Source organism: Megascapheus bottae, chromosome 6, assembly GCF_031878675.1.
Source record: "Megascapheus bottae isolate mThoBot1 chromosome 6, mThoBot2.hap1, whole genome shotgun sequence".
NCBI lineage: Eukaryota > Metazoa > Chordata > Mammalia > Rodentia > Geomyidae > Megascapheus > Megascapheus bottae.
The window spans coordinates 50,461,409-50,485,412 of record NC_143514.1 but is presented as its reverse complement, the minus strand read 5'-3'; the positions used below and the strand labels follow the sequence as shown (position 1 = coordinate 50,485,412).

The following is a 24,004-nucleotide window of genomic DNA, read 5'->3' as shown; positions in this document are numbered from 1 at the left end:
CCGCTGATGCGCTCCTTCTAGGTAAACACCCCCATTCTTTTGTAATCCAGACACCGTACGGCTCGGAAGCCTCCGTGCGGAGGCGTGCAACACCCTCGGGAAGTGCTGTCTGTTTACAAATACGAATCTCACAGCTACCCACGTCAAAGGCGCGCATTACCACCATCCGACTGCGGGGGGGGGACACACACACACAGAAGGCGGGCCAGCAAGAAAAGAAACCCACGGACACCTCGGCGGTCCCCCCTTCCCGGGGCGAGCGGGGGAGCGTAATGGGGCGCGTGTGCGCGCCTGTGTGTTTATATACATTACAGACACTTCCCTCCCAGGCAAGGGTCAAAGAAAACGCACCCAGGGCAGGCATCGCGGCGGACTGGAGAGAACGCTCTAACCAGTCCCGTTAACTCAAAATCCGCCCCAGCCCGTCCAACAACAGGTTTGGACGAGGGTTCGGGAAACCCCCCCCCCCCCCGCCTCCCCAGCCTTTTCTCCCCCAGGAGTTCGGCCCCCGACGCGTCCCAAACGCTCCCCTCCGCTCAGGCCGCCCAGGCCGCCATCCTCGCCGCTTCCCCCCCCCCGCACCCTCCCCCCTTCCCCGGGACGCCCGAATATCGTTCCAGCCGAAAAAGAAGAGTCGGGCCCCGAGGGAGCGGCCGAGGCGCGCCCCCGCCGGGCCGCGACACCTGCGGGGCGCAGCACCTGAGGAGGGCGAGCCGGGGCCGCCCGGCCTTCCCGAGCACACCCCCCTCGACACCCCGCGCGGCGGGGCGCCGAACGGCGAGGCGGCCCGGGCCTCCGTACCTGCGAGGCCCGCGAGCTACAGACGCGCGCGGCGCCTCCTCATCTCAGTGGCTCTCGCTCTCCCTCCGCCTCCCGCTGCCGTCGCCGTCGTCGCCGCCGCCGCCGCCGCCGCTGGAGGCCGGGACACGAAGAGCTCAGGACTCCACCGCCATGTCCGCCGCGCCGCGAACTGCATTGTGGGGGGGAAGGGATGGGGAGGGGGAGGAGGGAGAGGGAGAGAAAGAGGAGGACCCGCTGAGGGGAGGGGGCCGAGCTAGAGCGGCAGGGGCGGAGAGGAGGGGGATGGGCGAGGGGGGGAGGGGGCTCCGAGCCTGCAGTGGGGTCCCGGCCCCCTGCGGGGAGGCCGCGGCCCCCCAGAACCGAGACTCTTGCGGTAAAGGTTCGGGGACACCCGTCTTCTCCCTCGGTTCGGCCCCCCCCACCCCCAGCACCCGTTAAAACCGAGGTGGGGGAGGGGTAATCACCCGCGGGGAGGGGCTACGCTCCGGGGCTCTTGGCGGCGACGGCGGCGGGGAAACAAAGGGGAGGGGGCGGCGGCGGCCGCGGCGACGGCGGGTGGACGGCTGCCTCTCACCCGCGCTGGCGGGGGGGGGGGGGGGGGGGGGGGGGGGGGGGGGGGGCGGCGGCCGGGCGCTCGCGGGGGAAGGGGGCGGGGCGGGAGGGGCGGAGCCTGCCGCGGGGAGCGCGGGTCCGAGTCACCCGGGGAAGACGGAGAGCGGAGGGGGGGAGGGGGTTCCCTCCCCCCTCCTCAGAGCGGGTTGCGAAGTCGCGGCTGCTCAGCGTTAGGCTTGCTGGGTCGAGGGCGGCCCTCCTGGCGGGAAAAAGAAGGCCGACAGCCGCCTGGGCGCCTCACTTCCAAAGCACTGGCTCGGGGTTCTCCGGCCCGGCACCGCCCGGCCTGCCCCCCACCCCACCCCAGCCACCTACTCAGGTCAGCCCCACACCTTTGCCTACCATCGCAGGAACCCTTTTTCTTTTAAAAGGCAGACAGTTCAGGAATCAAAGCTCAGGGAAAGCTTGAGTGAAAGAGTTTAGCTATGTCTTGATTATTTTGGTCGGTCACTGGGTCCTGAACTCAGAGCCTGGGCACGATCCCTGAGGCAGGGTGGACTCCACCACTTTGAGCCACAGCACCAGGTTTTCTGGTGGTGTATTGGAGAGCAGGGCTGGCTTTGAACTGCAATCCTCAGATCTCGGCTCCCAGAGTAGGTAGGCTTATAGGTGTGGGCCACCCACCCCCTGCTCCACAATCTGAAAAGACAATGGTCTGTTGTTCTTTTCATCTCCCCCCCCTTTGAGATTCTTCAAGCAATCTCTGATCTCAGAGCTTGATCCTTGAGTTGGATTTATGCTAGGAAGGAAAAGCACGTAACAACTGTGGACACGGAGGTGAAGGGAAGATGCTGAATCCTAAGTGTTCACCAGACAGTATCTTATAAATCTGTGTGGGGGCGGGGGTCGTGGGGCTTGAACTCGGCCTGGGCACTGCCCCTGAGCTCTTCAGCTCAAGGTTACTGCCCTACCCTTGAGCAAGCCCCTCTTCCCATTTTCTAGAGGTTCATTGAAAATAAGAATCTCAAGTCCTTTTGTCCTGGGGTTGGCTTTGAACCTTGCTCTTCAAATCTCAGCCTGCTAAGTAGCTAAGATTACAGGCGTGAGCCACTGGCGCCCAGCTTATAAATTTGTTTTATCATTCAGAAGCTGCAACTGAGGTTACAGAAGGACCATTCTCTTTTCGTAGTTGATCTACTTCACATTATACCCCAGAACTGAATACTTCTTTATATGTGTCCTTCTGAATCCAAAGAGCTAATTAGCTTGGGGAAAGGAACTGGGCATTGCCCATGTAACCTTGAGGCTTGGACCTTCACGTATTTGGCCAGCCACCAGGAAAGTATACAGAGAGGTCAATACTATTGCTCCCATTTATAGATTTAAAAAAAAAAGGTGAGGGGCAGGGAGGCTCTCTGAGAAGTATTTTCTCCTGAGTGATACTACAAGGTCCAGGGGTAGAGAAGAGGAGTACTGGATTTCAAGTCAAAAAAAAAAAAATCCCTTTCTGATTTGGGCACTTATCAACTAGATGACTTCTGGTAAAAAGAATAAATAAATTAAAAAAAAAAACTGAGTTTCCTCATCTAAAAAAGGTTAAATGCAGCCGAGTGCCGTGGCTCACGTCTGTAATTCTAGCTACTCAGGAGGTTGAGATCTGAGGATCAAGATTCAAAGCCAACCTGGGAAAAAGAAAGGACCTGAGATTTATCTCCAATAAACCTTTTAGAAAACTGGAAATGGGGCTTGGCTCATGGGTAGGTAGGTAGCCTTGTGCTGAAACACTCAGGACAGTACCCAGGCGGATTTCAAGTCCCATGACCCACCAAAAAATAAATAAATAAAAGGTTAAATGCATTGCTACCATGGAGAAATAATGTAAGGAACACAGCAAGAAACAAAGTTAAAAAAAAATCACAAACCTGCAATCCCAGTAGTCAGGAGGCTGTTGAAGGCAGGGGTAGAGCAAGTTGGAGGCCAGCCTAGACTATCTAAGGAATTCCAGGTCAGCCTGAGCTGCATAACAAAATATTGCCTCAAAAACCCAAGGACCAAGGATGTAAATCCTGTGGTAGGGACAATTGCCTCCTGTGCACAAGGACCTGGGTTCCATCCTCAGCAGTACAAAAAGTATCTGTGTCCTTGGACCAAGTTCACTTAAATAAACATTCCTGATTGCTTAATATGAGCAAGCATTGAATTCAGGGCCTAGGGATACAAACACAAACCATTGACAAATTAAGGTGGTTCTACTGAGCTTTAATGAAAATATCAAGTCATATGATCAAAGAATTGAGCAAATAGAGAAAGATTAAGTTCCAAATGGATGAAGCTTCAATGGAAGAACTAGACCTTCAAGGTTTACCTGTGATGTGCCAATTCGTTTATGATTCAGAGAACAGTCTGACTTGTGCAAAAGATGAGTCTGGAAAAAGAAAACTAGAGCCAGACACAGTCTCAATGCTTCTCTTCCACAAAACAGTCTTTTCCTATTTCTCAAGAGCCAGCTCCGCTTTCATTACCTATATTACATTTTCCTGATCACTGACCACCACAGTCACACACACACACAAACAAACACACTCCACTGGATACAATCCCTGCAATCTCTGAATTCCAGCATATTACTTTAACCATTCTAACCCCAATAGATTATAAACTAGAGCACATGGAATTTTTCCTTTTGATACATAGTTGTTGAGATGAAAATTTTGACAAATGTAATCTTGTTTATTATAACTAAATAATACAAGTGTGCTGAATGAAGAATGAGAAAATTCAAGGCTTAATTGGTGCCCAAAGTCATAGGTCACAGGCAGAACCACTATACTAAGATTGTGTTCTTTCCATGAACAATAGAGTAATGAGAAAATTAGAAATGTGTAAAAATATTTAGGATTTATATTTAATACTTTCAAAAACCATGCCATGGTTGTAAATCTTCTAGTCTGAAAGTTCAAGGAACTCATTCATCCCAAAGGTGAAAATTATGTGTAATAAAAACCTTATTTTGGCTGAGAATGTGGCTTAGTGGTAGAGTACTTGCCTAGCATGCATGGAGCCCTGGATTTGATTCCTTAGTACCACATACACAGAAAAAGCCGAAAGTGGCACTGTGGCTCAGGTAGTAGAATGCTAGCCTTCAGCAAAATCTCAGGGACAATGCCTAGGCCCTAAGTTGAAGCTCCTGGACTAGCAAAAAAAAAAAAAAAAAAAAAATGATTTTTACAAAGCCCATGTCAATACCAAACCTCCAAGGCGAGGGAGGTTTTTCTAGCATGTGTAAAGCCCTGGGTTTTCACAGAAAAGAAGCTCCTAAGATGTGTATGTTCACCTCAAAGATACTGTAAATGATTTATCTCTAATTTGTTGTATTAAAATTTGACAAGATTTGAGCAGGGTAGCTCAGTCCTGGAACCTCAGCAACTCTGGAGGCAGAAATTGGGAAGATGGTGATTTGAAGTCACCCTGCAGCAAAAAGCAAAACTCTATATCAACCAATAGCTGGTCATGGTGACACATGCTATGAGGGAGGCATAAAAAAGAGAATCATGGTCCAGGCATAAAAACATAAGACCTAAGCCAGGTGTGGTGGCTCACGTCTGTAATCCTAGCTACACGGGAGGCTGAGATCTGAGAACCAAGGTTCAAAGCCAGCCCAGACACAAAAGGACTTGAGTGGTGTGGTGGCTCAGGTATCAGAGCACTAGCCTTGGAGAAAAGGTATCCCAGGACAGTGCCCAAGCCCTTCGTTCCATCCCCAGGACTGAAAAAAAAAACAAAAACAAAAACAAATAAAATGGCAGGAGGTATGGGCCCAAGTGGTAGAGTTTCTGCTTAGCAAGGATGAGGCCCAGTGCCACCTAAATAAGTAATCAAAGCGAAGAGTTGGGGTTTGGGCTCCAATGGTCCAGCCCTGCTGCCTTGCAAGCACAATGCCCTGGGTTTAAACCTCAATATCACTCAGAAAAAGATAAAACATAATTTTAAAGAATCTTATTTCATAATGAACACACAAGAGCAAAAAATATATTGTTCTTAAAATTGGGTTTCTTCTCATTTGGCCCATAACCTTGAGCTGAAGAGCTCAGGACAGTGCCCAGGCCAAGATCAAGCCCCATGACCCACAAAAAATAAAGAGCTCACTGCTTCCCAAATCTACTTCAGACAATAGAAATTTTGCTCCATTAGGTTAAAATATTCTTTATAATATCTATTTGTAATTCCAGCCTCAACAGTAACACAGGTCTTTTTCTTCATATATAAAAGTGTGAATTACACAAACAAGGAGATCTAAGTGTATAATTCTGAGATAAACTTTAAGGTAGCTATTTTAGCTCTCTCTGAATCTAACTTCTCTTTTTCTTCTAAAACAAAAATGAGATCCAACTCCATTCTGCCTATCTTCCCATGACCAATTCTAATTTGTTAGAACAATCTGTTCTCTTATTCACCTTTGTGTCCTATAAAATGCCATGTCCTTGTCTAAATATGAACCCCTGCACGTATGGTCAATTGATCTTCAACAAGGAAACCAAGCCCATACAATAAGAAGAGAATCTTTTCAGAAAATATTGCTTAAAAAAAAAAAAAAACTGTATAAGCACATGTGAAAAGAATGAAGTTGGACCCTGGACCTTCGACCATATACAAATATTAACTCAAGCTGGGTGCTGGTGGCTCATGCCTGTAATCCTAGCTATTCTGGAGGCTGAAATCTAAGGACAGTGGCTTGAAGCCAGCCTGGCCAGGAAAGTCAGTGAGGCTCTTATCTCCAGCTAACCACCAGAAAATCAGAAGTGGCTCTGTGGTTCAAAGTAGTAGAGCAACAGCCTTAAGTGAAAAAGTTCAGGCCCTGAGTTCAAGCCCCACAACCAACAACAAAAAATTTCTCAAAATAGATCTAACAGCAAAACCATAAAAGTCCTGCGGGGAGGGAGACCCAAACAGGAGCTTTACAACATTGAGCTCTAACACCAAAGTTATAGACAATATCAATACAACGAAAGGTTAATTAGACTTGGAAACTTTAAAATTTTTGTTCATCAAAAAACTTTTTTGCATCTTGGAGCATGGGCCTAGTGGTAGAGTGCTTGCCTAGCCTGCATGAAGACGGGTTTGAGTCGTCAGCACCACATACATAGAAAGCCCAAAGTGGTGCTGTGGCTAGAGTGGTAGACCTCTAGCCTTGAAAAATCCCAAGGACAGTGCTCAGGCCCTGAACTCAAGCCCCAGGACTGGCAACAAAAACAACAAAACCTTTTCGGGGAGTAGGAATGTGGCATACAGGTAGAGTGCCTAGCATACATGAAGCCCTGGGTTCATTTCCTCAGTACCACTTTAAAAGAAAAATCTGGAAGTGGCACTGTGGCTCAAGTGGTAGTGTGCTAGCCTTGAGTAAAAGAAGCTTAGGGATAGTGTCCAGGACTGGCAAAACAACAATAAAAAAACTAGTGTCACCAGAAAACAACAAAAGCTCACTATCAAAATAGTGCATGCTGACTCTTGTCTGTAATTCCCCAGTTACTGGGAGGCAGAAATTACAGGGTTCTAGCCCGAGGCACCAGGCAAAAAAGCATGAAACTCTGTGTTAAAAAGATCTAAAGAACAAAGGTTGCAGGTATGGTTCAAGTGGTGGAGATCTCGCCTAGTAAGAATTTACCCCAGTATGGACAGGGGAAAGAAGACTAAAAAAAAAAAAAAAAGTAATCTATTGAAAAGAGAAAATGTTTGAAATAAAGGAGAAATAACCAAAATACATAGAAAACCTTTAAAAAGTCAGGTGCTGTTGGCTCATACCTGTAATTCTCACTACTTAGGAGACTGAGACCTGAGGCTCATGGTTTAAAGCCAACCAGGGCAGGAAAGTCTGTGAGACTCTCATCTCCAGTTAATCCCCCAAAAAACCAAAAGTTTTGCTGTAGCACAAGTGATAAAATGCTAGCCTTGAGCATAAGTAGCTTAAGGACTATACCCAGGCCCAGAGTTTAAAGCCTAGGACAAAAAAGAAAGCAAGAAGGGCCGGGAGTTTGGCCTAGTGGTTAAAGTGCTTGCCTAGCATGCACAAAGGCCAAGGTTCAATTCCTTGGTACCACATACATAGAAAAAAGCCGGAAGTGGTGCTGAGACTCAAGTGGTAGAGCTCTAGCCTTGAGAAAGTCCAAGGACAGTGCTCAGGCCTTGAGCTCAAGCCCAGGATTGGCAAAAAAAAAAAAAAAAAAAAAAAAAAGCAAGAAAGAAAAAAAGAAAAGAAAAAGCAAATAAGCAAGAAGGGAAGGAAGGAAGGAGGGAAAGAAAGAAAGCAAGCAAAAAAAAACTTCTGAAAAGTTAACAAAATCCATTCAGCCACTATGGAAAATTGCATTGCAGAAACTAAAAAAATTTTAATTGGGGTGGCACAGATCAAGTGGAAGGAACTTGCCTAACATGATTTAAGGCTCTAGGTTCAATCCCTGGTATATAGAAAAACATTAAAAATAATTTTATGTGAGTCAGACACTTCATTTCTGGATATATACAGAAGAAAAAAACCCAAAAACAAAAACAAAAGCAGAGTTTCAAAAGGATATTTAGGGGGTTGGGAGCATGACCTAGTGGTAGACTGCTTTCATAGTATGCATGAAGCCCTGGGTTCGATTCCTTGATACCACATACACAGAAAAAACAAAGCAGAAGTGGTACTGTGGCTCAAGTGGTAGAGTGTTAGCCTTGAGAAAGCCCAAGGACAGTGCTCAGGCTCTGAGCTCAGGACTGGCAAAAAAAAAAAAAAAAAAAAAGATAGGTAGCAACATTTACCACAGCATAATTCACAATGCTAAAACATAGAAGTAATACATAGAAGTGAGCAGATAAGCAAAATGCAATACCAGATCCTCATTCAATAGAATGTTATTCCTTCTCAAAAAGTAAAGAAATTTTGCCTGGAGCTGGTGGTTCATACCTATAATCCAAGCTCCTCAGGAGTATGAGAACTGTAAATCTTCTTCAAAGGCAGCCTTGGAAGAAAAGTCCACAAGACTCTTGCCTCCACTTAACCAGCCAAAGATAGAAAATGAAGCTGTGGCTCAAGTGGTAGAACAACAAGCTTGAGCAAAACAGTCAAGCTAGATCCCTGAGTTCAAGCCCCAATATTGGCAATATTATGTGTGTGCACGTGCGCACGCGCGTGCGCGTACACACACGTGCGCGCACACACACACACACACAGAAATTTGGCAATATTCTACAATATGCAAAACTTTAAGGATGTTATGTTAGCTGGAATAAATCAGTCACAAAAAGACATACATGTAATTACTAGAATTATATTATTCTTATACATTCTTATACAACATTATTAATATATTAAATACTACTGAACTATATACTTTAAATTGGTTAAGATAGTAAATTTTGCCAGGCTTGGTGGCTCACAACTGTAATCCTAGCTATTCAAGAGGCTGAGCTCCGAGAATCAAGGTTCAAAGCAGCTTAGACACAAAAGGACCTGAGACTCTTACCTCTAATTAACCTCCAGAAAATGGGAAGTGGGGCTTGGCTCAAAGGTAGGGTGGTAGCCTTGAGCTGAAGCGTTCAGGAACAGTGCCCAGGCCGAGTTCAAGCCTCATGACTCACTAAAATTAAAAAAAAAAGAAGATAGTAAATTTGATTATGTGTACTTTTACCACATCTTTTTTTTTTTTTTAACCAGTCCTGGGGCTTGAACTTAGGGCCTGAGCACTGTCCTTGGGCTTTCTCAAGGTTAGCACTCTACCACTTGAGCTACATCACCATTTCCAACTTTTTTATGTATTTGGTACCAAGGAATGGAACCTGGATCTTTGTACATGCTAGGCAAGCACTCTATCACTAGACCAAACTCTTGGCCCCTTTACTTTAATTTTTAAAGTAGGTGGAAAATGTCATGAACTCTTAGTTCTGGAACTATGGAGTTCTCTTTTCCCAAGAACCCATAAACATAAGTAAATAATAATAAAACAGGGGCCAGGAGTTTGGCCTAGTGGTAGAGTGTTTGCCTAGCATGCAGGAAGACCTGGGATCCATTCCTCAGAACCACATACATAGAAAAAGCTGGAAATGGTGCTGTGGTTCAAGTGGTAGAGATCTAGCTTTGAGGAAAGCCCAAGGACAGTGCTCAGGCTCTGAGTTCAGTCCCTGGGACTGGCAAATGTGTGTGTGTGTGTGTGTGTGTGTGTGTGTGTGTGTGTGTGTGTGTGTGGAGAGAGAGAGAGAGAGAGAGAGAGAGAGAGAGAGAGAGAGAGAGAGAGAGAGAGAGAGAGAGAGAGAACATTGCCAAGGAATCATTAATTTTGCCTGGAAGAAAAAAAGTCTTAGCTGAGAATATGGCTCAGTGGTAGAGTGCTTGCCTAGCATGCATGAAGCCCCGAATTCAATTCCTCAGTTCCACATACACAGAAAGGGCTAGACATGGTGCTGTGGCTCAGATGGCTGGCTTTGAGCAGAAGAAGCTCAGGGACAGTGCCTAGACCCTCAGTTCAAGCCCCAGGACTAGCAGAGAGAGAGACAGAGACAGAGACAGAGACAGAGACAGACAGAGACAGAGGAGAAAAGAAGTCTGTCTACGGGAAAGGAATGATCAACAGAAGATTGCACAATTAAAAAATGTTTGAACCTTGAAGGATACATGGTTTTGGCTAGATAAAGGCGAAGAAGAACATCCAAGATGCTCAGGAGAAAAGGTCATGACATATTTCAGGAACTTGCATATACTTGTCCTACTGAAAGGGAGGGAATAGGAAGTGACATTGCAAATATGAGCAGGGCAAAATCACGAGGCCTGACATTCTATGATAAGCACTTCTGCTTACCCTGAAAAGGAGTCCTTAGAGGTTTTACACAGGAGAATAATCAAGACATATCTGGATATTTGAAAACATGAATCAATAAAATGTGAGAAAGAATAAAAGGGCCAAAACTGAAAGCAAGGAAAATCATAAGGAATTGTGTTGAAAATCAGATAAGAGATTATAAAAGTTGGAAAGAAACAGAAAAAGCAAGAATAGAGAAGGGGTAGATTTTAAGTATATTACAGAGTTTAAAAACTAAATGTGTGGCACCAATGGCTCACTTGTAATCCTAGTTACTCAGGAGGCTGATATCAGAGGATCACAGTGTGTGAAGCCAACCCACATAGGGAGATCCATGAGATTCTAATTACCTACCAAAAAGTCAAAAGTGGAGCTGTAGCTCAGGGGTAGAATGCTAGTTTAGCTCGAAACAAGCTGAGGGACAGCTTTCTGGCCCTGAGTTCAAGGTTTAGGACAAACACACACACACACACACACACACACACACACACACACACAGGACTTAAATCATTATAAACCAAGTCACAGTGTTTCACACCTGTAATTCCAAATACTCAGGAGGCTGAGATCTGAGAATTGTGTGAGATCTGAGATTTGTGCCAGCCCAGACAGGAAAGCCAATGAGACTTATCTACAATTAACCACCAGAAAACCGGAACTGGAAATATGGCTCAAAGTTATTGAACTCTAACTTTGAGTAAAAAGAACTCAGGGACAGTGCCCAGAATCTGAGTTCAAGCCCCACCACAGACTACTACTACTACTACTACTACTACTACTAATAATAATAACAGTAACAAATCGTTACAATCCAAGGATATTTCAATAGTGCTATCTCTGAACAGCTAGTAGTGACTGCTAGTGTGAAATTTCAGAAAAAGCTTCAAGCCCAATCTAAGTATAACAAGAACAGAAGCAAAGATAACAAAGTATATATAGAAGTATAATACAAAAATAAATTCGGGGCCGGGAGTTTGGCCTAGTGGTAGAGTGCTTGCCTAGCATGCACAAAGATCCAGGTTCAATTCCTTGGTACCACATATATAGAAAAAAAAAAAACAAACCAGAAGATTCTGAAGCTCAAGTGGTAGAGCTCTAGCCTTGAGAAAGTCCAAGGACAGTGCTCAGGCACTGAGCTCAGCCCAGGACTGGCAAAAAATTAATTAATTAATTAATTAATTAATTAAAAAAGAATAAATTCGGGGCCAGGAGTTTGGCCTAGTGGTTAAAGTGCTTGCCTAGCATGCATGAAGGCCCGGGTTCGATTCCTTGGTACTACATACATAGAAAAAAGCCAGAAGTGGTGCTGAGGCTCAAGTGGTAGAGCTCTAACCTTGAGAAAGTCCAAGGACAGATCAGGCCCTGAGCTCAAGCCCAGGACTGGCAAAAATAAAAAATAAAATAAAAAAAAATTCTCAGGGCTAGGAGTTTGGCCTAGTGATAGAGTGCTTGCCTAGCATGCACAAAGACCCAGGTTTGATTCCTCCGTACCACATACAGACAAAAAACTGGAAGTGGTGCTGTGACTCAAGTGGTAGAGCTCTGGCCTTGAGAAAGCCCAAGGACAGTGTTCAGGCCCTGAGCTCCACTCAGGACTGGCAAAAAAAAAATTTGCAATAATAGCAACAATCTATTTTAAGATTCCCAGTCTAAACAACTGTTGCCTATTTTTTTCTAGTCTTTAAAAAAAAATCCTATTTTAGTCAGGTACCAATGGCTCGTGCCTATAACCTTAGATTTGAGGATATGGTTCAAAGGCGACCCAGGCAAGAAAATCCATGAGACTCTTATTTCCAGTTAACCACCAAGAGGTCAGAAGTAGAGGTGCGGTTCAAGTGGTAGAGTGCCAATCTTGGGAGAAGAAACTGAACCATAATCCTTTGAACCATAATCCTCAAATCCATGTTCATAGAGTTGTAATCAAACATAATTAATTTTTACTAATGTATAAAGATTATCTCAAGTATTTTTCTGCATATTGAGAATTCCTTATAGGTACAGTTTTAGTATCTGCAAAATGGGCACTTGGAGATGGTGTTCAATCAGTGCCTTGTTATAGTGCATATATTTTACTCCTAATCTTTTACTACTATAATGCTTTTTAGATAAATACTTAAAGCATTATAAGGTTATTTCTTTCAAGAAAATTCTCAGGCCATTTGCCAGGAGCTCACAACTGTAAATCTAGCTACTCAGGAGGCTGAGATCTGAGGAGTGTGGTTCAAAGCCAGCCAGGGCACTAAAGTCCATAAGTCTCTGATCTCCGATTTACCACAAGAAAGTGGTGTCGTGTCTTAAAGTGGTGAAGCACTAGTGTTGAGCTGAAAACTCAGGGACAACACCCAGGCCCCATGTTCAATCCACAAGAGCAAAAAAAGGAAAAAGAGAGAAAGAAAGAGAGAGAAGCAGGAATTCTCAGATGTGGGCGTTCTATGTCCAGTAACATAGAAATTTAAAAGATTCCTGATGTCTATGTTCAACTGTTTTTTAAGAATTATACTAAATTCTACTTATACTGTTATCTAAGAAAGAAAATAAATTGAATATTTTCAAGCTTGAAAACGATAGGGTTTTTGAATCTCTGGACAAAAGATATAATATCTACAAAATACTTTTCTTTGAAAAAAGAAAATATGGCTAGTAACATAAAGGCCCAGATCTGAGGAGCAAGGTTGCCACATTTTACTTATTCAGATGTCCCTCAAGAACCTAAAAAATATACCTTTGAGACACCAAATCCCTGCATCTTGCAAGCCAACAATATTTTAGAGAGTTCCTTAAGGTTAAATAACATCAATAAAACATCTTGCTGGGTCTTTAAAGTTCCCCAGAGAAAACAACTAAAGCTCTGTTACAACTTTGGAGGAACGCATACTAAGGGATCCCTTAAGGATTGTCAGTTCTAGCAGATGGTGTATGTGACTTTGAATTTCTTTTGTTTGGACAATCTTTGGCTCAGTTCCAGAATACTTTTTCCCAGCCTCATTTTCCCAGGATTCCTCAAAGATGCTCCAACCATCTAGTTTGAAGGAAAACCTCACACTTCTGTCTCTGGCTTCGCATGCTTGCTATCTTGGTAGTCCTCAAGCTGTATCCTGTTCTTGCTCTCCCCATTCTCTTTTGGGTTTTCTCTTCTTCCCCCAAATGCCCTCTCCTCTAGGTAACAGTGCTTTTTTGAGTCTGTTATTTTGACTTTCTAAGTTTCTCATTTCATATAGGTCTTTTCCATCCTCTCTTTTCTGAATCTTTGAGGGTCTCCACTTCCCCCTTGCTATCTCTACTTCCTCATCTCAAACCTCTTTTCAGGGCTTTGCTTTTTCCAAATGAGATGGAGTTAACCTTTGCCAGATGGTAATGGTAACACACATAATTTCTGCTTCTTTTTTTTTTTTTTTTTGGTCGATTATGGGGCTTGAACTCCAGGCCTAGGCATTGTCCCTGAGCTCTTCAGCTCAAGGCTAGTGCTCTACCACTTGAGCCACAGTGCTACTTCTGGTTTTCTGGTGGTTAATTGGAACTAAGACTCTCATGGAGGACTTTTGTGCTCTGGCTGGCTTTAAATTGTGATCTTCACATTTCAGCCTCCTGAGTAGCTAGGATTACAGGAGTGAGCCATCGCACCCGGCTGATTTTGCATTTTTTAGGGAGGAAGTTCTCCCTGGCCCTTTCATACAAAGTTAGCTTCTTTTTCCCAATTACCAAGGAATACCTTTTCTTTGGGAAGAGAGGTTGTGTTGGGCATTGAACACTTGAATCCATGGCCTTGTGTATTCTAGTCATGTGTTTTACCATGGAGCTAACATCCCAAGGCCAAGTTTGATGAATATTGGTACCCCTCTAAATCTATCCAATACTTCCTCTGGTCTTTATTCTTATCATACACACTAAGAAAGGGCCATATATACTACACTCAGGTTTTTCTCTTTATCCACATCAGGAGACAAGTTTAAGCTTACTTTGCTTACAAGATAAAATATCTGAAATCTGGGGCTGTCCTTGGAAATCTGGGACATAATGTTTTTAAAATGCCCTCTATCTGGGCTAAGAGTGTGGCTTAGTGGTAGAGTGCTTGTCTAGCATACAAGAAGCCGTGGGTTCGATTCCTCAGTACTACATAAACAGAAAAGGCTAGAAGTGATGCTGTGGCTCAAGTGGTAGAGCACTAGCTTTGAGCATACAGAGCCCAGGCCCTGAGTTCAAGCCCCAAGACTGGCAAAAAGAAAAAAAGAAAATCCACCAATCTAGAATCCAACTCTTGAGCAGTTTTACAAGCAAAAAGACCCCTCTGAACATCCTGAATTGTTGGGCGGTTTGTGTTCAGTATATTATTATACTCAACCTTAATAGATTTGCCCTGTCTTTGCCATCTGGGAATGAGAATTTTGACACCTATAATCTATACATTCAGGAATTCTTGACTGGATACTATATACTCACCAAAATCACTCACTGATCAAGGCTAATCTTAGGCTTTGAAAGGAGACTTTCATGTATTATTTGCCACCACTCATTGACTTATGTTTAAATTTCAATAATGCCTTTCTGGCACCTGTTTCACACTTTTAGCTATTTCTCCCTAAGAAAAAATTAGAGAAAGTTCTTTTTTTTTGTTTTTTTGTTTTTTTGTTTTTTGCCAGTCCTGGGCTTGAACTCAGGGCCTGAGCACTATCCTTGGGCTTTCTCAAGGCTAGAGCTCTACCACTTGAGCAGCAACACCATTTCCGGCTTTTTCTCTGTATGTGGTCCTGAGGAATTGAACCTGGGTCTTCATGCATGCTAAGCAGGCAGGCTACCACTAGGCTAAACTCTCAGCCCCAAGAAAGTTCTTAATTAAGGCTAATTCTTATTGCTCCATTTAAACTTATATTATTTGACTATACACATTTTGTTGATCCTCTTTTTATAGATATTTGATTCAGATCTTTTATATAAATCTTTATGGCTGCATTTCCTTTTTTTTTTTTTTTTGTCAGTCCTGGGGCTTAAATTCAGGGCCTGGGTACTGTCCTTGGACATTTTGTCTCAGGACTAGTACTCTGCCGCTTGAGCCACAGCACCACTTCTGACTTTTGCTGTGTATGTAGTTCCGGGGAATAGAAACCAGGGCTTCATCCATGCTAGGCGAACATACAACCACTAGGCCATGCTCCCAGTCCTAAGTATAATCTTTTTTTTTTTCTCCTTGTGCTGGTAGTAGGCCTTGAACTCAGAGCCTGGGCACTAACCTTTAGTCTTTTTTTTTTTTTTTCACTAAAGGGTAGCACTCTACTACTTGAGTCATAGCTCTACTTCTGGCTTTTCTCTAGTTAATTGGAGGTAACAGTCTAAGCAACTTTCCTGCCTGTGCTGGCTTTGACCCAATTCTTAGATCTCAGCCTCTTGAGTAGCTCAGATTACAGACGTGAGCAATCAGCACCCAGCTGCCTTTGCTTCTTGATACCAATCTCACTATGTTGTTGCATTGCCTGTTGACTCCAAATTTATGGGTTTAGGCCATAAATAAATCCTGCTGCCTTAGTCTCTGAGTAGCTAGAACTACAGAAACGGCACCTAGCCAGCTTCATTGCCATTCCTAAACATATTCTAGGCTTTGCATCTTACTCAATCTGCACAGCCCAATGCTTCCTCAGCTTGATAAACTCTTCTGCTTTTTTTTTTTTTGCCACTCCTGGGATTTGAACTCAGTGCTTGGGCACTCTCCTTAAGCTTGTATTCAAGGCCAGCACTCTACTACTGGAGCCACAGTGTCACATCTGGCCTTTTCTGTTTATGTGGTACTGAGTAATAGAACCCAGGGCTTCATGTATGCTAGGCAAGTACTCTACCACTAAGCCACAGTCCCAGCCTACTCTCCTGCTTTTCTCTGCTACTAAACTCTGTTCATCCTATGTGACTAGATTCAAATGTACCCTCCCCTCAAAAGGCTCCCTTGGCTTTTTCAGAGTCAAATCCCTCCCCCTTGTTTGATTCTGTAACTCTTACCAAATATCACCTTACTTTATCTCATTGTGTTGTAATTTCTTATTTATACATCTTCTTCCTCCCTTAATGCTATGATCTTCTTCCATTAATGAAGTGGCCTCTTATTTTTATATCTTGCAGAGTATTTGGACCTCAATAAATGTTTGTTGAATGGAGGGATAATAACAACAAATGTGTAACACTTTTTAGGTCTAGGCACTGTTCTAAGTGCTTTACAAATAATTTATTTAATCTTCACAATAATCCTATGAGTTATTGTAAATCCTGTCTTACAGATAACGAAAATGACACAGATGTAATTTGTTTAAAGTCACTCTGCTGCTAATTGTCAAAGACAGGATTTAGTCTAAACAAATGGATTTACCATTCCTCCATGACCAGAATGTTAGGATATTACAGCTCCAAGCCCTCACTCCAGACTGACCTAGCACCTCTTTAGATGCTTCCAGCCTATCTTTGAAGTATCCTTTGGCACAAAGAAAGATCCTGGGTGTGTGAAGAAGCCAAAAAAGACAAAGAAAAAGATAGTTCCTCCCCTTAGTTGGTTCCTAGTCTATGAGGGAGATAGTGCTTGTGAGGAAATTTACTTCTCATTTGCCATACTCCCAGTACTGTTCTGTTTCCTTGGAAAACTTTGTATTGTATATGTTAAATCTTAAGTTCTACAAGGGAAAGCGCTCTCTCTCTCTCTCTCTCTCTCTCTCTCTCTCTCTCTCTCTCTCTCTCTCTCTCTCGTGTGTGTGTGTATGTACTTTTTGAAGGTTAATTGGAGAAAAGATTCTCATAGACATTCCTGCTTGGACTGGCTAACAATAATGATCCACAGATTTCAGCTTCCTGAGTAGCTAGGATTACAGGCCTGAGCCATGTAGTGTGTGTGTGTGTGTGTGTGTGTGTGTGTGTGTGTGTGTGTGTGTGTGTGTGTGTGTGTGTGCATGCGCACGCTGCTCCTAGGGCTTGAACTCTAGGCTTGGGCACTCTTTCTGAGCTTCTTTGGCTCAAGACTAGAGCTCCACCATTTGAGCCACAGTGCCACTTCAGGCTCTTCAGAGTACTGTATTGGCAGTAAGAGTTTCTTTGATTTTCTTGCCTGTGCTGGTTTCAAACTACAATCTCAGCCTCCTGAGTAGCTAGGATTACAAGCATGGGACACTGATAACTGGCTGAGAGAGGAAGTTTGGTACTGATAAAATATCCTTTCATTCTTGAAACAAATTCCCTTCATTGTATGAACGTTATTTTCACTGGGAACCAAAGGTATTTTCATATAGTATCTTTGTAAATGACCACAATTCTAAGAGTATTAGGATCTCCAGTTTTCAGATCAATCAGGGCAATAAAGTTCAAAATCCCTAAGAAGGTCTCCTTCAAGAGTGTGAACTCAGGCCTCTCTTAATTCTTCCCATGGAACCACTGCTACATCCATAGAATCAGAGTTAAATTTTCTGTTTACATTTTCGTTCCTTTGGATTATTCTCTGGATGCTTAATGGCATGCAGTGGGGCAACCTGAAGGAGCATGGCATTAAGGCTGCCTCTGAAAGAAAATTTGCTCTTCTAAATGAAATAAACCATCTGTAGGAAACCAAGAGCCCACCTGTAAAGTTATAGCTAAGAAGTTTGGGAATCATCACAATTTTAATCAAAATAATCTGGGATTAATCTCAAAACTACAGGTCTGGAACTGACTACCATTTAGTTAGTGAAAACACCATATTTTGTGAATAGCATATCTATTAGGAGAACGTCTGCATGAGTGGAAGGGGGAAGGCAGTCAACCAGGGGGGGCTGAAAAGGGAAAGTTACAGAGACATCTTTCTAGGCACTGCGCAGGGATGAGAGGCCTTAGCAAACAACATAGGCATGTCCTAGAATGCAGTCCTTTCCTGTAGCAGCTTTGAAAATAAGATTCTTTGTTGGGGTTTATCACAGTCCTATTCCTTAGTTATGAATCCAGTCAGGGAAGAAGAATGACAAAGCTGAAAGGATTCATTTTCTCCATCACACAGTTGAGGAAAATAAAATCTGATTCAGACCAACGGATCAGATTCTCAGAGGGAGTGGGGCACAGACACAGTAGTTTATAAATCCCTCCAGGTAACACTAATGGGCAATCAGGTTGATACAGCTAGGGTGAACGGCATCTAAGCTCACTGACAGACCTTTTTAAAGATTGACTCACATACACCTTGATTTCATTCCAGGCCACCCTCTGATTCTTGGCTTCCCATGTAACATACTCAGAGGAAGACAAAAATGCACAGATATTCTGGTGTACGTGTTCTGGTCCGCTTTGCAAAATCAACTGTCTTTGCAAATACCACTTTCTTTTTGCAAATTAATAAATGGACTTCTGGTTTGTGTACCAGTCTTTATGAATTTATTAATATATGTCTGAAGATAGAGCCTGTCAGACATTGAACCAGGGTTATATAGCCTGAGGAAGCGAGTCCCAGGGGGCCAGCTGACATTCCTAGTTCTGAGCACCTGCACGCTTCTTTTCCCCCACAGCTGATTGAAAGCTTCTGTGTGTATGTATATGTGCTGTGTGTGTGTGTGTGTGTGTGTGTGTGTCTGTCTGTCTTTGTCTGTCTGTTTCTCTGTCTGACTTTGCCCCTGTGTGTCTCTCTATCTCTCTGTCTGTCTCTGTCCACTTTTTCCTTTATTTCCTACGCCTTCCTAGCACAGGGCTGAGCAGTTCAAGAAGCTTTCTAAATGATTGGGAATATTAATGACAAAAGGTATCTACTTGGGACATATAGGAACATATCTCTGTAGGACAGAAACTTGAGTCTAATCTCTGCCTCAGGTTGGGATATTGGGCGCTTAGCCAGCAATGTTTACAACTCTGGATTGCATATCATGTGCTAAACAAGGTGCCTCAAAAGCCTTTGGGGCTTCGAAAACAAACTCCTGAGATGAAGGTAGGGGAGTATCTAAAGCCAGGAATAATTCTTGGCCCCATCTACAATAGTTGGCCATGGGGGCTGGGAGTTTGGCCTAGTGGTTAAAGTGCTTGCCTAGCATGCATGAATACCCGGGTTCGATTCCTCGGTACCACATACGTAGAAAAAAGCCGGAAGTGGTGCTGAGGCTCAAGTGGTAGAGCGCTAGCCTTGAGAAAGTCCAAGGATAGTGCTCAGGCCCTGACCTCAAGCCCAGGACTGGCAAAAAAAAAAAAAAAAAAAAAAAAAAAATAGTTGGCCATGAGGCCGTATGCCCTAATGTTGGCCTACACTGGCTCAGAAACTGGACAGAGCTGAGCATTTAGTGCAAGGGTATGACACTAATAATAGTTATAATTTAGGAGTGATTCCTTTGTGCCAGGATTTTCTTCTTATCTCTTCCCAACCTTGGATGTAGGAACTGTTATTTCCAAACAAAAAATGTTGTTTCATAAAAGGAAATTGAATTCTAAAGAAGTTAAACAAGTTGTCTAAAACTAGTATTAATAAGGAGTAAGGATCAATTCCAAAGTTTGCCTACCTAAGCAAAGAAGAGGTCTTTATTCCTCACTATGCAAAGACATTTGTAAGAATTTTCTAACATTACAACCAACCTCCTCTTAGAATCTCAACATGGGATCCCAGCCTCAAATCTTTGATACTTCTACCAGAAGCCTATATAACAGAGGGCAGCCCTGTGGAATAGTTTCCACAGGAAACATCTGCCTGAATATTTCCAAGGCTACAGAGTGTCCCAAGAGGAGGGGGGCAGGGAGCTGAAGCCAATCACAAGCATGGTGATAAGTCCAGGTACCAGGTGGACTGGAGTGGAGAGAAAATGCAGGCTTCCTGCTTTCCACTCCCTCTGGAAGCAAACACTGGTAAAATAAACTCTTGAAGACTCAGGTTCCCAGGTTAGTGATCTGGTTTTCTTCTAATAGGAAGTGAGCTGTCTTTCAATCAAGAGGTGGGGGGATGGGGAAATTATTGCCAATTATACAAAATATGTAGGCAAGAAAGGCTCAAACATTCCATGCCTTTACAATTAGGAGACCGTCACTTGATTCTTAGAGTCAATCAGTCCCGCCATGGATACACATTCTTCCTCTGTGTGTTTACAAGAGAATCAATTGAAAAAGATTTTTTTAATCCTTTTTTTTTTTTTTTGAGAAACTGACATAATAGAAAGGATTGAGTCCCTGCCAAGAAACGGCTTTCTGAACTTTCTTTTCACTGAGCTCAATAGTACTTTAAGGGCTTTCAATAAGTCAAGTCACTGGCCCCATCTAGAAAATTGCTACCTGGAAAGATTTTTTTTTAATGGGATGTCTTGGAATTGAAATTAGTCTATAATCACCCTGTCTGTATTTTTCAGATCCATTGTTTCATATATTTTTATTTCAGTTGTGGCTAATAAGAACTGCTCCCCATGTACCACAGAGTGTACTAGGCACTGAGCAGACAGAGGTACAAATTCATCCTAGTTAGTGTTCTCAAGTCTGGGGAAGAAATGGACTGGTACTTATAAACAAAGGAGAATAAAAATATTTTTAAGTGGGTTTTCAGTCTTTGGAGAAATTAAGCACATAACACTGAGTTCCAAGTTGAAATCTGAGGATCCCTGAGTGAGAGGGGGAAGCATTCTTGTCTGAGGACATCACAACATCACCCATTACTTATCCTACTTCTTTCTGCCTTGTATTCACTGGCTTATTTATTTGTTTGTTTGTTTATTTATTTTTGACAGTCCTGGGACTTGAACTCAGGATTATAGGCATGAGCCATCAGTACCCAAAATAGTAGTTAATTCTTAAGAAATTTAAAAAAAGATCTTAATATTTTAATTTAAAGGCATTTTGATCTATTATCCAACAAGGTTAATTTGTTTTACATACTGCGCCTTTTTGATGGGAAAATATTGAAACTTGCTTCCCATAAACTTCAGCCAACGGTATCAAAAGAAAGAAGGGAGAATCGTCCTTTCCTTATTCTTCTCCTTTATGTTCTCTTAAGTTCCTGTTACACCAGCCATCTGTCTGTCCACCACCCAGCCAGCACTATTTACTAAAAAGAATTTAGATACACTTCCTAGTTCATGTCTCATAGCAATAGCAATAAGTGGAAACTATTGCTCCACTTGAGTGCTGGAAAACTGAAGACAGGAAACGCTGAGTAACTTCAGATCCCATAGCCTCATCTGTGCTTCAGCCTAAAAAATGAGATGGCCTCCTCAAAGGAGAAGGTCATGTTTAAGTTCAGGTTTGATGAATATACCAAAAAGAAGCAGCTTCTTTCCTTATCCAAGCATGCTCTGAGCCTTTCAACCTGTTCATCTTCTTTCTGGTTCCCTATTCCTGATCTGGCAGACTACACATTTTCCTGGTCACAGCTTGATTGACTTTCTCCTAGAAATCTCCCTTCATATGCCTCTCCCCAAACTACAGACTTGCTTTCATGGGTTCCCATAGACCTGTGGACTTACTAGGCTTGGAGGAAGAGACTTTGTTTATTGAATGGAGTATCGGTGAGAAGTCTGCTATGCTTGAAGTATAGGATTCATGGGTCCCAAGAAAATGTTAATGTGCTGGGTGATGGTGGCTCATGCCTGTGACCCTCGATGCTACTCAGGAGGCTGAGATCTGAAGATCCCAAGTCAAAGCTAGCCCAGGCAGAAAAGTTCATGAGACTCTTATTTCCAATTAACTAGCAAGAAAGCTAGAAGTGGAGCTATCGTTCAAGTGATAGATCTCCATCCTGAGGGAAAGGCTAGGCCCTGAGTTCAAGCCCCAGTACCAGCACCACGTACTGTGGTACTACTGGCATTAGGTATGTACGTATGTATGCACGTTATGTATGAATGTACACACACACACACATATATATATATGTGTATACACACACATACAGAGTGCCACACATATGTGTGTGTGAGTGTGTATTTAATGAGAGGAGCCAACATAAACTCTAGTCTGGATTTGTCCATTAATGGGCACTCCAAATTCAACTTGTCCTGAAACAAAATATTGAAAAGTGCTTAGATTTTGCAAGTAGACAAAATCTGGTTTAACTCTGATTTCTACTTGCAATAGGGACATTAAGCAGGTTTTTTTTTCATCCTCTGAACCGCCTCAGTGTTTTGGAGTGGGGGGAGCAGGGATCTGATGCTTGGTTTTGAGCAATTCCTCCTGCAGCTGTGGGGGGATGGGCTGGAAGGGGAGAAACCAGAGGCTGCTCAATAGAAGTGTTTCCAATTATGGGCAGGCTGGCCTCCCAGCACACTCTCCACCATGACCCTGGAGCCAACCTCATGCTGTTGCCTAGCAACTCACCTGCATCACCCTGGGATCTGAAGCTGGGGCCCCACCAAGGATGGGGAAATGACCAGTTTAATTACAAAGGCTTAGGGGAATCCTACCTCAGTTTATTGCTCGAATACTCATCGGGCTCCCATGTAGGACCAGGCCCCATGCTAGACACTGACATTCAGTGATGAGCGAAACCTTATTCCTTTCCTCAAGAAATTCACAAAGGACTAGATGGGCAGATTTCTTCATTCACTCAAGAAATATTTGTTATTTATAACAATAAAACACATGAACAAATTGTAATTAAATAGTACATGCTGTGCACATGGCATGGGAATGAATAATTTACAAATGCACACAGAATCCTGGAATACTGATGAATGACACATAGGATGGGTGAAAGAAGTCAGGGAGATAATGGATATCATATGATACCATTTAGGTAAAGTACAAAAAGCAGGTAAAACATCTTCAAGCTTGTCAGAAATCGAGACTGGAGGCTTGAGAGGCAGTGGTTAGATGGTAGCATGAGGAGAGCTCTGGAGTCCTGGAAATCTTGTGCTTATATATCTGCGTGTGTTTCGTTTGTAAAAGTTGATGGAGGCAGTACACTCATGATATCCTAGCTCTTCTGTATGTATACTTTATGACAAGGAAAAGTTTAAAAGTATATATATCACACTATAATATGTATATTGTGTAAACATTTTAAAATGGAATGTATAAAACATCATGATAGATAGACAGGATGCAAAGCTTTTCGGGAACCAGTAACAGGGAAGAGGAAGCAGGAAATGAGGCTGGAGGGTTACAAACTGTGGAGAGCCTTGGGATAACAATAACTGTGACATGTCAGGCAGTGTGAAACACCTAATTTATTAGTACTAATTCATTTAGTCTCCCAACCACACAATGAGGTAGGTGCTTTACTATTCCTGTTTGGAGGCTTTTTGGTTTGGGTTTGTTTTGGGGTTTTTTTTGCCTATCTTGGGCCTTAAACCCAGAGCCCCATTTGTGCTCAAGACTAGCACTCTACTACTTGAGCCACAGTGCCACTTCCAGGTTTTTTCTGGGTAGTTTGTTGGAGATAACTGCCCAGACTGGTTTCTAACTGCAGTCCTCAAGCTCTCAGCCTCCCGAGTTGGTAGCATTACAGGCCTCAGCCACCAGTGCCTGGCTGCTCTTGCTGTTTTACAGATTGGGAAATCAAAGCATCATGGGTTTAATTAACTCATTTAAAAGTCCCACAGAGGAGTGTAGGGGTAGGCACAGAAATGGAGGGACAAAGGGACAAAGGGGAAGGAAATGCAGCCTGGTACTCACTAGACACGATGTTGAAAATATACCCTGCAACATGTGGGTGGAGTGAGAGGAAAAAACTGAGAGAAAGCAAAAGAAGGGGTAACTTTCTCCAAAAAGAACTGTATTCTTTACCTGACTTATATAACTGTAACCCCTTTGTATATCACCTTTATAATAACAATAAAAATTTAAGTGAATACTTAGTAGTAATTATAATAAGGTGCATATATATATGCTGAACACCTCAAAATATTAATAAAAGAAATTAGAGATCTTAAAAAAAGACAGCC

At 43.1% G+C, this 24,004-nt stretch overlaps 1 protein-coding gene across 7 annotated transcripts in view; it reads right to left on the bottom strand.

Moving 5' to 3' along the window:
- Tut4 (terminal uridylyl transferase 4) overlaps nt 1-1,358 on the bottom strand; it is a 94,427-nt gene extending 93,069 nt beyond the window's left edge. For all 7 annotated transcript variants that reach the window (XM_090334826.1, XM_090334827.1, XM_090334825.1 and 4 more), the window contains exons 1-2: nt 1,266-1,358; nt 802-970 (exon numbers count right to left, since the gene is read on the bottom strand). The gene's annotated coding sequence lies outside the window, so the exon portion shown is untranslated. The remainder of the gene's footprint in view (nt 1-801; nt 971-1,265) is intronic.
- Between the last annotated feature and the right edge of the window lie 22,646 nt (nt 1,359-24,004).